Consider the following 18,433-nt stretch of genomic DNA (forward strand, 5'->3'; position numbering starts at 1 on the left):
TTCCTCATCTCTTGCACTGTGCATACCTTCGTGCAGATGTTGAAGCAAGAATATTCTCTTCTGTTTCAATGTTTCTCCAAGTGCCTGTTAGCAGTAGGGATAAACTGATATTTTGATTTCTTTTACTGTTTTTGTTTTATCTTCTTGTGTGTTGTATTTTTTCCCTGTACCCATATACCACACCTGTACTTCTATAGAACACAGAAAATTCTGTACTTTTGTGGAAGGAGGTACATACTGACTTTCTATTCTATTCCTCCATAAAATTTTTTTCCTCTTTCAATATATTTTAATGGAATTAAAAGGTGTTGCCTTTATAGATTGGCTGGTGATAAATATAATTTATTTTTAAACCTTCTTTACAGCACAGTCTTGGAAGAGAAACTGTGCTCTAAAAATTGTTGTTAAGTTTTACATTTCTAACCATGTGTTTAAGTGACACTTGTTTCAGAAGGAATAGATCACTTCTTAGATGACGTTTTCTGGGAACTAGAACCAAAAATCCAAAACCAATGTGGCCAAATCCCTGCCTGTATCTATGAGAACACCATGAAATGATCTGAAGAAACAGCCAAACACGATCGTAATTAGAATCATTAAAATATTTTCTGGACGTCTGAGGCAAAAACGGATGTAGTAACACATAATAATAAATACAGTCCGTTCAGCATGAAGAGTTAGAGAGTGTTGAGCTGATCTAGCGCTGATGCTGATGAGGAATTCGAGCGCTGCCTTTATTTAGGCCTTCTCGCAAGCAGCAAATGGTTCACGGAGCGCGAGCTGGCTGTGTTTGAGCGCCCTGGCTCGGTGCCTGGCTCCGCTCCCGCCGCGCTCCGGCCGCACCGGCCGCCCTGCCCTGCACGCCGCGGCCGCCAGGGGGAGCCGCCCCGCCCCGCCCCGCCCCAGCCTGGCCCTGCAGGGACTGAGGTGCGGCGCTCGGCCGGGATAAAGCATGCCATAAACTTAACGTCACTCCCCACAATTCCTATTATATGGTCATTTACTGGCGATCATTGTGGGAGCGCTGTACGGAGAGCCGTGCTGCTGCCTCTGCAATACCACACGTAGCTCCACGGCAGCGAGTAAGCCTTGCAGCCTTTGCAACTACCATTTCCTGCAAATAGTCGCAATCTTAATAAAGAGATGGGGAAATGAAGGTGTGATGGGGGGAGGAAGGATGTCAGTTTGCATATAGCCATATTTTCCTTCCATATTTGCTTTCACATTTGTTTAAAATCCTGCCTGAAATGCAGATGTGGAGAAGTGTCCTTCCCTATAAACTATGGGAAGTTGACTTCAGCTGGTGGGTTTCGTATGGATTGTAGTCTGAGAGCAATCCCAAACACAGTCGATATAGAGATAATTTTAGGAATGTTTGCCTCTGCCTGCAGTTTGTGGAAATGCCTTCCTTATATATGGGCTGGATGTGGAGATACAGAAGGGCGAATTTCAAATTTTGCCCACCGCATCACTGCTGCTCCTTCCATGATAACAAATAATGATGGTTATAATGATGCTGATAATAATAACAATGCTATTAACAACTGGCATGAGGAGTGGAGCAGACAAAAGGTCTTGCTACTAGGGAAAATCATCAGAAACATTCTGTGCACTTTCTGTCTTCTCATTTGAGCAGATGCTTGCCTATTACAGTCTGTTAAGTGGAAGGTTGTTTTGAGGATCCTTAGAGAGTGTGGATGTGGTTTGCTGAGTTCAGCCCAGGTACAGTCCCACTAACTGAAAGGTGCAGGCAAGCATTGCAAATTGCTGAAGTATGGCCTTTCTAATTAAAAATCAATGGGCCTCATTTTATTGGCTGATGGGCAGCTTTGTATTTATTTAAAGTTTTTGTGAAATAAATAACGGGCATGCACATAATGAATATAGGAATTTATCTAAAACTACATGTTGGCAAAGGAGCGCAGGGAGGTTTTCTCAGAGGGGTAGTGCTCTCAGCCTGGTGTTTTTACGAAAACAATACAATAGGTCTTAGTAAACATCTGAAATCAAGGCATCTTAGATAGCTTGGACAGTTTGCATCAGCTACTATTGTATTTGTACTATGATCCCATGAATTTTTCCTAAAATTCAGCAACCTTTATGCTTGGGCTTCTGTTATAATCTTGTACAGTAATTTCAGCTAGTGAATTTAGGGAGAGTGCAAGACTTTATGGTTTCATAATTCCATCTAAGGAGATGCATCTGCGAATATATTTTTTTCCATGGTTATTTTTATCCCATTCTTTGTTAGAGAAAATATGTAGGAAAAATGCATAAATGCATTTCTAAAATGTGTTCCCAACTATAATAATTGTTACAAAGCAGGGGCTTTTTCTTTTTTTTTAAACTCTAGAGGATGTTCATCCAAATTGAAGCTTTTTTTTTTTTTTGGCATTTGTTACTTGGAAAAGAAAAGATGGGAATGACAAAAGGAAAAGATGAGAAACAGGTTACAACAAATGGAATCTCTTCAGGAGCAGTACACTTTTCACCTCTGGGTGCCACTGTTCAACTGTTTCTCGTGCAGTGACCATCTGCTTAAAAGTCCAGCTCTTATTGGCAAAATATTCCCTGAAAGAAACTGTTAAAGAGATACTGCCTATATCGCTGGATAATCGAGAACCAAGTTTCTGATATTTGGATATTAGTTATGCACTGTTCTCATATGCTTTTAACAAGCTGAACAAGGAAACAGTAAGCAGTCCACATTTGTTCTGTTTATTGAGAGTAGTCTGATGGTTTATTTAAAACTTTTCTTGCCTCTTTAGTTAGAAGTTGAAACGTGAATCTTTTTTTTCATATAAATGAATACTAGTACAGATTTATTAAGTATGCGGATTTACTGTAATAATTCAGTTGATTTAAACAAGTTTTACAATAGCAACAATAATTTGCTTTATTGCCCACAACCTACATAATTCAAAAATCTATTGACTGATCCAATTTCTTTTCAACTACTGTAGAACTCTTTATATTCAGAGCAAAATTAATTGCAGTCTGTGTATCCAGCTGTTCCACCAGATTAATTATATTGTGACTATTTCTCCTAGAAACTCAGCCAGGGCAAATTATTGCTAGATGACACTGGACCTCTTCTCTGAACTGTACTATGATTTTAATTCTAGTCAAATAAAACTCTTCTATGACCGAAATGAAGTGTGTCATTTAACTCCTTCATTACTACAAGGTGTGTTTTGAGGAACATTTTCCAAATAATAATTTCATTTTATCTCATGGAATGTCCCTTTTTTCAGCCAGGGGGAACAGTGCTGCTGTCTTGCCCATACCTTCAATCTAGTTCTTCCTGCGCCCTGCTGAGCACTGCAGTCTATCAGTGAAAGCCAGCAAACCTTTTCATATCTGCACACAGACAATGGAAAGTTCCATGATTGCCTCAAAAACAGGCATGGGGTGCATTTATTTCTGTTCAGTAGTTCTGTATGTCTTCTATATACGCATTTGTTCAAACTGGTAGAGGAAAACTTCAGACAAAAACATCTGTTAAAATTAATTTCGACACTGTCCTGGATTTGTACATTTTCTTTCTACCCAGTTTCATTGGAAAATCCCAAATAAATAGAACATTTCAAAATAAAAGAATTTAACTTTATCCTGGGAACATGCAGTTTAGGTTTTGGAGAGGGAAATGTGTAATAAAATGCTGCTCAAATGAAATTGGTGAAGCTGTAAAATACGTAAGTGGAAACTTTGAGGAAACTGGCAATGACAAACTGGAAATCAAGCAGTAATTTAAGTTTCACACAGCCACCCTTTGCATGTGTGAGTACAAAGGAGAGACTAGGAACAAGTGTGAGTCAGACCTCTCCTCTCAGGAACTGAAGGGACAGAGATTCCCAGCATCTGTTTCCTTAACTATCACCCAGAGGATACTGGTGGTAAATCACAGTGAGTAAAAATAGAATCAGAAAAATAGTTCAAAACAAATGAGGTACTGTATTTTGCAGTACTTTTGCAGTAGATCTGTATCCAGCTCAGCTTTCATGTCTGTTCAAATTAGATGTGTCAGCTTACATTCACTTCTAGACAAATTGTTAATAAAATCACAAGCATGGCTAATTAGGATGCTCCACAAAACAGCCGGCCAAATTTGATGCCTGAATGGGAGATTTATCCTGTTCACATATTTTAATGAATGTCCTAATGTCATTGTTCTAGGATAAGATGGCCAAACACTTTGGTGGAGTTAATCACTGCTCTTCTTTTGGAGTGAATGGACCAGTTGAATCAACTCTGCATCCAGTTGAATCAACTCTGGTCCAGCCAAGAGACTCCAGCTGGAAGAGTGAGTTTGTATGTGTGAATTATTTGAGGTGCTCTGTTGATTGGTTTGTATTTTCTATGTCATCAGTGAAGGCTGAAGTAATAATACTTTGCCTTGAAGGGCTCTAGTGAAATTTAATTAAAATAGTGTGAGTTCTTAATCTGGAAGACACATATAGTAGCAAGAAATTCTTATCCACCATAAGAGTTCTGAGTTTATGCTCAAACATCAAATATATAAAATAATGTTTTATCTGTTTCTCAAGGTTGCAATATTAAAAAAAAAAAAAATCAGAGATCAGTGTGGAATCAGCATGTCTTCAGTATTTCCTATTTGCTGTAATAGCCTTGTTTTTAGAGGGAGTATAATGTGACTCTTAACTTCTGAAGAGAATCCCAACCTTTTATTTTAGAAATACATTAGTTTATGTGTAATTATTATGAGATAGTAATGGAATCTATAATACTTTAGTAAATAATAGTTACAGATTTTAAGAAATATAGCAGTTTTAATGAAACAGATTTCCAGGTAAAAGAAGTTAACAATATTTAGCAGAGTTGATCCAGCAAGTTATCATTGACAACTCTTAGTGACTATCATTTCATTGTATACTATTGTTAAGGGGGAATAAAAATTTTATGTCTTCTTTTAGTATTTTTCCTCCTCATATTTTGAGGATATACCTTTTTAGTCTTGTTTTATTCATCAGAAAAGATAATTTAATTTTATTTCCAACACAAAATGTTTGAAGAAAAGCCTTTTCCTCTGGAGAAGTTAATATTTTTGGTAGAAGTAGCCCTAATTTTTCTTTTTTTTTTTTAGTGGTTGGGGAATAAAACATAAAACAAATAAAACAATAAAAATCTGGCAAAAAAAAGGAGAAAGCAATCATATATGCAGTAAGTACAAAATATAAAACACTGTTGGTTAAAAGCTGCCAAGCAGAAAAGAAAAGGCTCTACAATGAGGAGCACCTAATCTACTACCTCCTGTTGGTGTTATATAGACATAATTTGATTTAAAAAATTTTCACAAACAATGCAATAGCAAATTAGCAACAGTAGTTTTCAAGATTACTTAGATTATTTTAATCTTTAATTACACAGAATTTAGAATTCTGGGAAAAAAATCTTATTGTGTGGTTCTGAAACTACCAGGCTTAATGATGTGACTCTCATCTAACCATAAGTATTTGTTGTTTATAATTATTTTCATCTTTGCTCTATTGTGCATTTAGTCTGGTGTCCATGTTCCCCAGTTTATCACAGTTACCTTCCTAATGAAGTATTCTTTCCTCAGAATTCGTGTAGTTTAGAATCTGAGCTTTGAGGTGAAGAGTACATTTTAGAAGAAAGTATTTCTTGCATTTTTAGGCAGGTTAGAAAATGCCAGTTATTATCTATTTGTATTTTGCATAATTAGAGTCAGGGCTCCACGGCACGATATTCTTATGCTATGTGCTGTTATGCAGACACTAACACCGACGCAGAGACCTCCCTCTTAAAGAATTTGGGAATAGAATTTCACAGTGACTGGTTGTTGTTGTACCCACCACACCCTGTGGCTTTTTGATGTATCACATTAAATAACCAGGAAACGATTGCTGAATAATAGTCAGAAGTCCCCTTGATACATTGATGATCCAGCCCCATTCAGTCCCTTGTGCTTACATCTGTTTGTGACATGATCATTTCTAGTGGCTTTTTTCCAGTAGTGTTTGAGTGATGTAGTGTGGTGAGTGCACCAGCTGCTTCAGGTGCAGATGGCGTTTTCCTTGTGTGCCTTTTAATGCCATTTGGCATTTGTTTTCTATTCTGTGTGTTGACTCATTCATTCAGGAGCTTTAGGGACTGAGGCACATCTGATTTGGTCACTGAACATCATACATGTTTTGTCTCATATCTGCTGCTGAGGAAAAATGTGAAAGACCCTGAGAAACACATAAGGCACAGAAGGCACAGGGCAAATTAGCTGATCTTAAATTTTTTTCCTGTCTGTACCTATTTTTCTTGATTGAAAAAAAAATGAAGCACTTAGCCTACATTATATATATCTTTTTGTTACAGTTAAGATGTATTAATTACCCCAAGCATCCCTCACTAAAATAATAGCAGCATTTTTTATTAGCAATGTGGGGAAAACCCTAAGAATTTAAGGCCAGTACTAATTGCAATGTGCAATTTGCTATGGCTTTCAAAAGAATTATATTAAGCTAAATTATTTTTCTATGCTTTCTCCCACTGATCATGTAAACAGCAACACATTTATTTATTTATGCTGCCTATTTTACCATTCTGTCTCTGCTGCTCTAATAGTAGAATTTGCTGATTCATTCAGTAATGTTTTGCGACATCCATTTTCACACTGCATTTGGTTAAAAAACCCATCTGGCTCTGCATGACTGGGAAGCTCTGCTCATAGCTCCAAAATCAAGAGCTATGAAATGACTAAACTTGTCTGCAGATTGTTTAGTCACTGGAGGCAAGATTTAATGAAACTGTTGTCTGTTGTGCCATAGGAGCCTTTGTAAGCTATGCAGCTCATTATTTCTTGTCCTAAGTGAATGTCTACATTTTAGAAATAGTCTTAAGTATTTTTAAAATTAAATTTCTGTATGTATACATATAAAAAGTAAAATATATATATAAAAGATAATTGATTTTTTATATCTAAAATGTATATGCAAATATAAAAATAGGATACTTTCTGGAAGATGTGTAGGCTAATCGAAGTTGTATTCAATCTTAATACAAAGCAGAATGACTTCTAGAAAATCAGATAGAAACAAAGCAAAATACCCACTTCTATGATGTTTAGAGCACTTTTGAATTATATGAGCAACAGGGTTAATATGGATTTTAAAGCACTTGCTGCCCCCCTGCCTTCCTACTGGGTCCTCTGCTGCAGGTAAGCAGGAAATGGATTATCCTGGTGTGGGAGGGTTTTGAGCTGCATTTCAGTAAAGACTGTGGCACAGTTGCTTGTACAAACAAAGCCATAATCCTTTCCAAGAAACAGGAGTTTTGACATGAACTTACTTGGAATAAAAATATGACACAGTAAACAGAAGGCACACTCTGTTCATAATGTTTTATTTCTCTTGGATCTTAGTTTTAGGCTTCCTTTCTTTTGATGTGAATTATTAATACATTTAATAATAATTACATTTGTATAAGCATATATTCAGTTTCACCTGTGCAGACAAAGTGGTAAGGGTTGACCACATATCTAACAACAAGACATACTGATATAGTCAGCCTGCTGTGCTTTTTAATAGCAGTAGGAACAGGAGTAATAATACCAGAAGCAGGACCTGACATACTAGTTCACCACTCTGAATGGAGACGTATTCTCCTCCTGTGCCCCATGGCAGCTTCTCTCCCTACTTCAATGTGATTTTCTGCTACTTGCTTTGTATCAGTTGAAGTGCTGACTGCATGTCCCTGTAACTCAGGTTAGTTTTTGGTGAGGGATTGTGTGTTGCTGATAGTTGGATGGCCTTGCTGGGGCATCAAATAGGTAAGCAGCAGAGCTGATAGGAAGGAGGAGTCAGGATCATGCAGCCAGATGCAAAAGCTGAGGGAAAGAAGCAGGGAGATGCACAAAGTCTGTGGGGCAGAGGGGAGACAAGATTTCTGGGTTTTGTACTAGATACAGTACAGGATTCTAGATTCTCATATCTTGACTTCACTGTCACATAAGAGGTTGCATAGCAGTTATTTTTTTTAGCAAGTTGATGCAAAAGGTACTTAAAGCTATTGAAGTAATGCGTGAGAAAATCTTTAGTTGCCTAAGACCAAACCCTACAGGCCATATTCTCTTTTGAAGTAAATTTTCCCCTGGCATCAGTTTTCTTGGCAAGTTTTCAAGAATAAGTAGAAATTGCATCCAAGTGTTGGATTTGGTCAGTAGCCAATACTTTATAGAAATGCACATGCAGAAAACATGGAAAAGGAACTAGCTTGAAAAAGGCTGGAAGTTCCATCTCTAAAGAAGCAAAGTGGTCTTGTATGTGGTACTTTCTTGTTAGGAAAAAGAAAACTTTGTAGGTGTGTACTTCTTTCAGTTTTCACGTGATTTTTAAATGTCTACCTTTGAAAGGAAAAGCAGAAAGCCTGCAGTCAGTGATCCTTGCATTCTAAATATGTGTCCTTTTATCCTCATAAGGTGGTTTTGCACTATCATTCCAGCTCCCAGGACTTTGTCTTTTTAACAGCTGACTCTAAATTACAGTTAATTTATACTCAGCTAATAAGAACTTTTAATTTCTCCTTGTTCAATAGGTATGCTTATTTGCCACACATTATTAAACCTTTTCATCTGAACTTTGATTCCTTCCTGAGCTTTACACAGCACTCTTTGCTATCACACTGGTGTTCTTCATAATAATTTGTTTTAACCAAACTTTTGGGAGATAAAATGCCATTATGTCAATTTCACAGATGCAAAATGGAGACATATAGAAACAAGAATCAAAAGAATCTTCTAATTCTAGGAGCATGGCTTGACAGTACTGTCTTGTTTTTTCTGAGTATCTGTGTTAGAAAATAGCACTAGTAATATAGTAGTACATTAAGAGCACTGTCCCCATTGATTCCAATTATTCCTGTCATGCATGAAGAACACACATTTGGTGATCACTTAAAAGAATTGCTTTGAGTTACTTGCCCAATGTGTAAGGAGAATATAAGTCAATAATAGCTTCTAATTCTGTAGGACAGATTTCAGGAAATCATCTATTCTGTTTCCACTAACTTTTAATCCTTTTAATTACATAGTTTTACCCACAGAATTTAACAAATACTTCTGGTTGTGGCAAAGATTGTAAAAAGATCTGAAGAAAGAGATGCTGAATAGTATAGGAAAGCTTTATGAAACATCAACCCAGGCATCATTAAAGTGGTTATTTGTTTCATGGCTAACTTAAATCGTATTAAGTAGAGAACCTGATTTGAGACAACTTATGAGGTCCTGAAGGTATTTCTGGAAATATCAGACTGAGTTCTGTCACATTCGATCTGGCTCACTAAAATGAAGGATAGTGACAATCATAGTGGCTGGACTCCAGTGTGCTGAAGTTGCACTGCACATGAATTTTCACTGTAGCTTCACATTGAAAATACACCTGCACCCTTCCAGCAAATGAAGCAGTCTAAAAAGTCTTCTATAAAAAATCTAGCACAGAGCAGCTCCAAACTGTGCAGTCAGATAGGGACCCTGCAGAACACATGATCTGAAACTCTTTTCTTTCAGTCCTCATCATCCTCTCTTGCTCCCACTTAAAATTTTCATTCTCTTTGCCTTTCAGGATGTTTCTAGGTGTTACAATGACTTTTGCTTTAGTTAGGTTTATGGAGGACTTACAAGTTCAAAGTCTTGCTTGGCTGCTGAGGGATGATACTTTTCACTGAATAACAGCTGTATCTGTGCCTTGTGTATCAAGGTTTATCAGCTTGGCTGCTACCTGTAGACTGTCTCATGACGACTGTTCATTGTTGGTGAAATCAATATTGGTGGTTTGAACAGCCTGTAGATTTTATTTCTATTTGGCTTCTGTTTAATTGATTTTCTGCATGCATACACAAACTGTAAAAATCTATTTATTTCAAGCAGTCACAGACAGAATGGGAGGAAATGCTTCTATCCAAAACTTCACCCACAAAGGACATTTGGGTCAAACAGTTACTTTTATCTGTCTATTCGTAGTGACTAAATGTTACACGAATATGTATTGCAGGAGCTGTTTATATTCAGTTCTGGATAAAACAAATGGAAATGTATGGAGCTCTGCTGGCCATGTTCAGCTACAACAAGTCTGGAACTGGTCTATTCAATTCAGCAGATTAGTGCAGGATGTAAATTGATGCTGAATGTGATGCACTGTGGTTATTAGGTGTGTGAATATCAAGAAAATAGAGTCTTGTGGAGAAGAAAGTTGACAACTAAACATCAAAAGCAATATTTCCTTTGGGCATTTCTCCAGTAGGTGTTCTGTGAAGCGTTAATAATATGCAATTAATTCTATGAATGAGCACATTTGCTCTTTTTTATCAGGGTTTTGAATGCTTGTGAAAACAAGATCCTATCAGCTCTTTGCAGTACACTAAAAAGTCTGTCTGCTTTTAAGGCTTGTGCTCTCCTCCTGTGAGTCCAAGTGAGAGTAAACTTAAATTTGCTGAGTGCACAGGTGACTTAGACCAAACCTGTCTCTGGATCCACACACTGTGGATCCAGATTCTACTATTTCAACACATTATAATATATAACACCACGTTTTCATCAGGCACAAGCTGTATGTGCAGGAAATGTATTTATGTTTTTCTTAAGATCTGAAGCCCCAAGTCTTCATTCTGTCCAAGCTGCAGAACATTTATTCCATCTACAAGTTAATGCACCTGTAGTTAATTGGATTAGTAATTGCCTAGGATGGAATATTTTTGGAGAAATGATAGAAATGTTGAGAGCAAATGACTGGGCAACTTTTATTGTTGCTTTTCTTTGAGCAATAACAGGATATGATTAATTCATTATATTTAACTGTACTCCTATACACTCAGCACTCCCTAACTAGGCTCATAATCTGTCCAATACTATCCAAGAATATATTTTTCAATGCCTGCTTCACTATTTTTAATTAGAGGACATAGAACATCATTACAGATATGTAATAATGAAATGGGTTTTTCTGTAATTTTAAAGGAAATTTTCAACAGCTGTGATGTAAAATTGGTTATTTCCTGGCAGTTAACACTCAAGTTTCGCATAATAAGATTTGTTTTCCTAGCAAACTGATGCCTTGGTACTGTAGGATTAAAATTCTAAATCATATCAATGAAATGCCTGTTTCCATTTTTAATTGTTGAAGTCAGAAAGGGAATAAAACTACATAATTGCAAATGCATCTGGATTTCAATTTTAAGAGAAAGCTGCCATTTTAAATAAGTTCAGTAACTCTTGGGAGCCAAGATAATTTTCCAAAGATAATAAATTTGAAAAGAACCCCAAACCAACAACCCAGCCTCAAGTGATGTATATTTATAAACAGGAAAATAATTTTCAATTGAAGAGTGGTCTCTAGGGATCACTACACTTTCACAGTAAAACAATTCTCAGCTTGAATCCAATCCAATTTTATAGCTTTCTACTGTCCTATCATTGTACCCTGATCAGTTAAGATGCTAATTATTTCCTCTTTGACGATAACATCCGATTCTGATGATATCAAAGCAAACCTAAGTGAATAAACATACCATTATTGGCCATTTGATGTCATCAAGTGGAAAGGTTCACTTTCGCCTCCTGTTCACATACAGTGCAAGTGTCAAAGTACAGTAAAAGTCTTTTTGTATTGTGGCCCAAATGATACCATTTCTATAAATGCTGAACACTTTTATTTCTTTCAGGAAGCAAAGAAGAAAAATAAACTCTTCGTTTTATTAAATTAGCTTTTTACAGTATGATTTAATCTTTACAAAATGAAAAATACAAAATCAAAAGGTAGTTATGTTAGAAAATATTCACCTGGATTGCAGTATTGATTCCTTTTTTTCAAGGGTGAAGCCAATAGCATATTGTTACAAAATGCAGTCATTAGCCCATGGCATGTTTCTGACTCCAGTGTTTTAACAGTCTTCCTCTTCCCCCAGTTCATTTTTTTAAATGGTTTCAGTACAATATTTACTAAAACGTGAAGGACTCCATCTTGTCTGTAACATAAATAATACATTTGGTCTTACAGGGGAGGTAATATTTATATTAAATTTTGGTTGCTTCTCTGATAAAAATAATAACAGGGAGTCAGAACCCTGATGTAACTGTTCTTGGAATGCCAAGAATGTGTGCTTGAGTAAAAAAAAAGCACCTTTGGGCACCAGAAGGGTAGGTCAGATTCTCATTTTGTTTTCATACCTCTTTAAATAGTGCTGGACAATATATAAAGAACTTAAGCAGAGAACAGTTTACATTTGTATTCACCTTTGAAGTCTTTGGGTTGACAGGGTAACACAGCAAAAGCCAGTAGTAAATGCCTGGGGATGCATTTTTGAGAAGAGGTAAAACCAGGAGTATACAGGACAAGTTATTTGTGTTGTAGAATGGGCACTAAAGTGGTATTAAAGAAGGAATTATTTTGGAGCCTGATACAAAGCCTTTGAAAACAAACGTCTATTTTCTTTTTGAAGTGCTTCGGATCAGCAGCAACTTCAGTTTTAATGTCTCATTTAAATCAGGGTATCATCAGCTTAATGCTTTCCTAGCATTGCTGAAACATTGTTTCAACACTGATTTGTAGGAGAAAGAATCAGCTTGCTGAACCAGTGAGACCGCTTCCTCAACATTTTAATTTCACGGGAAAAAGAAAACAGCCATAGGATATTGAAAACAATAGGCCCAGCAGCTTTTTGCAGAGGGAAGTCTGACAATAATGGGTTTTGATTTATGTAAAAGCAATTTATCTTTCCTTAGGAAATCTAAGAAAACAAGGGGAATGCTACTGAAGTTTCATCTGATATTTTTTTTCACTGTGTTTATGAGGTCCGGTTTATGATGTCAGTCTTTATATCAGATATATAACTATGAATATGAATGTTCTCTCCCCAAATATTGCCTTAAACTATAGATTTTTATTATTCTAAAATCCATATATTAAAATATATTTGTCTGATCTCAGATGAGACATGGACCATGTAACAGATCCTCAGGGAAAAATTAAACATTCTCATAACTTGTTAGAAATTTTGCTAAAAATACTTAAATTTGTGAATTGTTTTAACTGAATGCTGTGTATTAATGAATATTATGTTCTGAGGAAAACAGAATTTGGGAACCCTGATTGTATCAAGATTTGTTTTTGCTAATATAAATATAGGTTCTACAAAGGCTTTTCTTACATTATGCTGATCTTCTAAAGCAGGTAGTGGCTGAAGCAGTGTCCTTGGCTGTCAGAAATCAATAAACAATGAAGAACTTGGTCTTGAGAAAGATAGTCAGGGTTTTTTTTTGAGAATCGGCTGACATTTCAGAATTAGCTTACTCAAATCCTGATATCTGTATCTAGTTTAGCCTTGAATATTCATTTTCATGTGCTGGAACTCACTAAGAACATGACTATTCTTCATGTATTGCCCCTGCTTATCTGCCTGTGGTGTTATGTATGACTAAAAGCTTGCTATTCATGGTACTGAAAATGAAGTACCTTAGTTAAAGATTACATCATCTTGAAATACTGGGCTATGGAATGGCTGATGAAATTAAATGCCTAATTTCTTAAAATGCTTTCTAAAAGAAAAACAACCAACATGGAAGAAAAGCAATTCTCACTTTATATATGCAGGGATGATAATTGAAGTGACTGTTACCATTCCAGAGAGAGATAATAAGACTATCATACTAGACTTATTATAGCTAGCTTTGTGAAGACATCTGTTGAATGCTGGGTAATGGTAAATTAGGAATTATTAGGAAAGGAATCAAACATTGTTAAAGTCATCATGCAGTTATACCTTTTATACTTGTTTGCAGCTCTGACCCCTTAAGCTAAAATTCACATACTAGAACCAGAAAAGGTCTGAAATAAGACAACAATGGCAGTAAAAGAAATAACTAAATAGATTAAAGTTCTTTAGCTAAGATAACAAGAAACAAAGGGAAATATAATAGATGCCTGCAAAATCCTGAGAGACACAGAAAAGAGGAATAGGGGTTGATGGTTTCTTGCAATGAAAAAATGAGGGGCCATGCAATTAAGGTTCAAAGTGACAGACTTCTAACAAAGGCAATACATTTTCAAAAACTTTAATCTGGGTGTGAAAATTTCGGATGTTGTAAAAGATAAATTATACCTTGGGTTAGACGGCAATTAGAAAAATATGTGAAAGAAAAGTCTATCAAGGGCTATTAAACACAGATATTGCCTCTAGTTCAGGAGGTCTTTCTCACAAAGTGCTCAGAGCTAGGAGGATGTCCTGGGAAAGTATTTCTAAATATTTGCATTTTTACTGTTCTTCCCTAAGCACTTCCTCTTGGCTTTTGCTGGAAACGGAATACTAGCCTACCTTTGTTTTGACCGGCTATTGCTATCCTTATGATCTGCTGTGAAAAAAAGCAAGCATTCATACTGAGTATTTTCCAGGGAAACTCAAAAGTCAACATTTTCACAATGGGAATAACACTTTTTCCATAGAGATATCATGTCCCTCAGTATTATCCACCAAGTGCTTTTATGTTCTATGATTGGAAGTTCGTGTGTGCTTAAATATATATAAATATATGGGTGTATTTGCATGCATGTATTTACATGTGTATACACGCAAATGCACACACATAAAACATTCTTTTAATTGATTTAATAAATGCTGGTATGACCTTAAACATTTATGCTTCTTTAAAACCCTTCATAAAGGTGTGCTTAAAATTGCAATGTGAGTAGTTCCCTTGACTTCAAACAAGCTTTCATATTTTGCTGAAGCAGGGTATGACCGTGTGTATTTTGTACTGTTATTATTTAAAGTGACCAACTATAAGTCATCATTTCCACGTCTTCTTATATACTTAATCCTATTTCTTGGAAGTAAAAGCATCAAAGAATTTTTTTGGTTGAAAATTTTCAAGCGTTTCTGAAAAACTTTAGGATGCAGCTTCGGTTAAATTCATCTGAATTCTTTAATTTACCAGCAGTTTATTCTCCTAGAAATATTTGGTTAAGTAATAGATTTGCATCTCTTTAGTTAATGGCCAGATGGCCAAATCTTAGCCTTTTTATTATTTTTGGACAGAATTCACTTCAGGCACTTTTGTAAAATTATGGTACTTTGATTATCTCTTCAGACATAATGGAAATAGATAAGCACTTCTCTGGGTTGATTGCTGAATGAAAGTAAGCTTTAGATCTAGTTACCTGAATAGAGCAAGTCAGTTTAAGAATGTTGCTCTTAGGTTTTGTTGCATATTTGTTACAATATCAGAGAAACAGATAATAATGTGATGCATGAATGTGTGTGTGCAGCTCTATGTTTGCTGATAACTTTGTCACTGCTAAGCATCTGCTGATCCTATGGGGGATCAGAGTTGCTGGATACAGTAGAAAGACTTTCAAACAAGACCAGTACTGAAATCACTTATTCCCAATCCTTGTCTATACTTGTGCAAGTCAAGGAGATACCATCATACCCATTTAACCAAACTGCCTATATATGTCACGCCACTGTTGTTTCACTTGTCACTGAAACTCATAATTTCAGTTTCAAGCCCGTAACATCATTCAGAAGATGTAGCCACATAGTTGCACAAAATAGTTGCACCTTTCTACAGAAAGGAACAAAAGAAAACACTAAACCTTTTTTGGAGTGCTGGAGCAGATGTTGTCTGCATCTAACAGTAGAATCCTCAGGGAAAAAAGTAATCTCTGAAGTAAGTGTGCATCTGCCTACTGCTTCTCCTGCTATGATGGATAGTTACAGGAAATAAACTGACTCAGCAATGATACAATGATTCTCACTCCCTTCTCTACTCCTGTTACTTCCTCCTATTTAGAATTAGTAGATGGATACTCCGATTAAACCCGCTGTTTAGATACAAACTATAACACTGATTAAATGGATCGTTTTGCCAAGGGAGATGTAGCAGAATTGCCCATTTTTCATTCAAATGTTCAAGCTTAGAGAAGTAGCTTCCAGCTCTAAATATATTGAATCACCATTAACCCAATGAAGGGGGTAGGAATACGGATATACCCTTCTTATTAGATGAGCCAAGTTGCTTGCCTGATAATATGAACAATTAAATGGCAGTGTTTATTTAGATCCTCTTAAAATTTGATTCCACATGACAAGGTGTTGATTAAAATCCCAACAATGAGAATTCAAACTACCCACGTTAAAGTGTTTGTACAGGTCTGGAAAAGTCCCATTACACGGATGCTATGCATAAGTAACTGGTTGAAAAAGAAAGGGCAGAGCGACTCTCCAGAAACCAGGCTCACCAGAGTTATTAGTTGTTCACAGCTGGAAAGAAGCCATTTCCCATAGGAATCAGTAATTCAACCCTGTTCATTCCACTCTGTACAATGATCACAACTTACAAGTAAGGCAAAAAGCCTTGAGAACAGAAGAAAATGCACATACAATCTAAGAGTGCTGAGTTTTGGTATGTGGAATGCATATAGGAAGAAATTGCTTTGAGAACATGATAAAATATCTAAATGTTGTATTTGTAGCTCTGTTTATTTCAGCTTTCAATTTGGGTTTCTTTAGTACATAACAACTTACAATGTATTACAAGAGAATTAAACTGATGTATTTGTGTTTATTAGTCATGAGGTTTTAATGTAATCCTCCAGATTTATAACAGCTTTTAAATGGACTCATAGAGTTTTAAGGCTAAAAGAAATGGTTATGATTATCTAGTTTGACCATAGACCATTTCCCCTGGTGATTCCTCATTGATTCTGATGACCTGTGGCTGAACTACCATAAATTTTATAGGAAGATAGTAGTAACGGAATATGGATAATTTTCACATTTTATGTTTCATATGATAATCTCTAACCACATTGTACTGTTTTTGCATGCCTGAATATTTCCATTGTCTACTCCTGAATACTTATATACACATAAGGGTTCAAGGCTTACTTCATAATTTGTTGTTTTATCTCTTCATAGATGTTGCAGTTCTTAGTAGACAGTAGTAAATTACTTGGTCAAACAGAAACAAATGTAGGACAAAAGTGATAATGAGCCCCTTTATGTGTATTGATGCTGGTCCCACCCACTCACTTCCCTCAAAATAATGCCTCCTTAATGTTTTTAAGTGACTGGTGTGTTTTCTGACACTTTTTATGATATTTGAATCAGAAAACTACCTGAAAGGAAATCTCTCTTAAAATGGCATCATAGAAAAAAAAATAAGCATACCTTCCTTGCATTAAAAGTATCTGGTATAGATGCCTGTGAGCTCTTTGGAGAAGGAAGGAAAGCAATGAATGTAATAGCCAAATATAAGCTGAATTTACTTGTGTTGATAATTATGTAGCAGTAATTTATCCAGCAGTGCTTGAAACTGAGTGTCTCAGACTTTGAGTGGTTTTGTGCTAAGGATATCAAATAAGAAGCCTTAGACATGAGTACAGTTGACTTTATCAAAGATACAGGAGATGGGGAAAACAGAATTCCAATTGGCAAGATTCTGGCGGGAAAGCATTTTATTAAAATGATACTGCTCAAATTAAAGAAATACTACTTAAAATGAAGAGAACATGACAACTGTGGAAAATGGTATTCCCTTTAAGGATGGAGTTTTAAAAAAGACTCACAGTCATGAGAACATGTCATTGCCCTTTATGTTACTGATTTCATAAGATTTCATGTGACATAAAAACTAATAATTGGCAGTACCCCATTAAGTGTGAATTTAATTTTACACTCTTGAGCCACCCCTAATTGGTGGGTTTTTAAAATTTTTCATATGTATCAACCCCCCAAGAAACTATTACTAGTAATGCAGAATATAATCAGTTTCCTATGTAGCTGTTTACATGGAACATGAATGAATGTGCTTATATTATGAATGAAGTTCCTTGTAGTTTGGAGATTCTCGAAAGCAGCAGTGCTGACAAACAATTTGGTGTTTGACATTGCTTTTGGACTCTTAGGAAGGCCAGAAGTTAAGGATAAGTTCTGTTCAAGTCAGGAAGAGAATATTAACATGTATGTTGGTGTCATACTGTCTTCTTATGTCTGGCTTAAAGGTAAGGAACCTGCCTCTACAAGGCACAGGACAAGTCTTCTTTCCTAAGCTCAGGCCTGTATTTCTTGTATTTCAGTCTCAAATCTTCAGATGTGTGTCTGTGTGTCTGTGTGTAAAAGATTTACAGAAAATACAACTGCAAAAATAGTTCCATTAATTAAGTAGGGAAAGCCCTAGACAAAATGACCAGTACTAGTTGGACATTAATCCTCAACACTTAGAAAGGAGAATGTTACTTACATCTTCAAAAATGAGTTTGCCATTCTGGTTCACTAAGAGGTCATTGTGTGTTGCAGCAGAAGTAATTCCTTTTCTCTCCACCACAAGTGGTAAAAAGAGAAATTTCCCTAAGTAATGCTTCTGTACACTCTCATGATCTTGGTGCTGTAGATGTATGCTAAGAAGTGAAAT

At 36.0% G+C, this 18,433-nt stretch overlaps 1 long non-coding RNA gene across 5 annotated transcripts in view; it reads left to right on the top strand.

The window, feature by feature from the left end:
• Positions 1 to 18,433, top strand: part of LOC146434614 (uncharacterized) — a 265,691-nt gene that overhangs the window by 15,974 nt on the left and 231,284 nt on the right. For all 5 annotated transcript variants that reach the window (XR_014853460.1, XR_014853461.1, XR_014853458.1 and 2 more), the window contains exon 2: positions 4,177 to 4,303. This is a non-coding gene — a long non-coding RNA (uncharacterized LOC146434614). The remainder of the gene's footprint in view (positions 1 to 4,176; positions 4,304 to 18,433) is intronic.

Source organism: Lichenostomus cassidix, chromosome 7 (assembly GCF_008360975.1).
Source record: "Lichenostomus cassidix isolate B80296 chromosome 7, HeHo_3.0, whole genome shotgun sequence".
NCBI lineage: Eukaryota > Metazoa > Chordata > Aves > Passeriformes > Meliphagidae > Lichenostomus > Lichenostomus cassidix.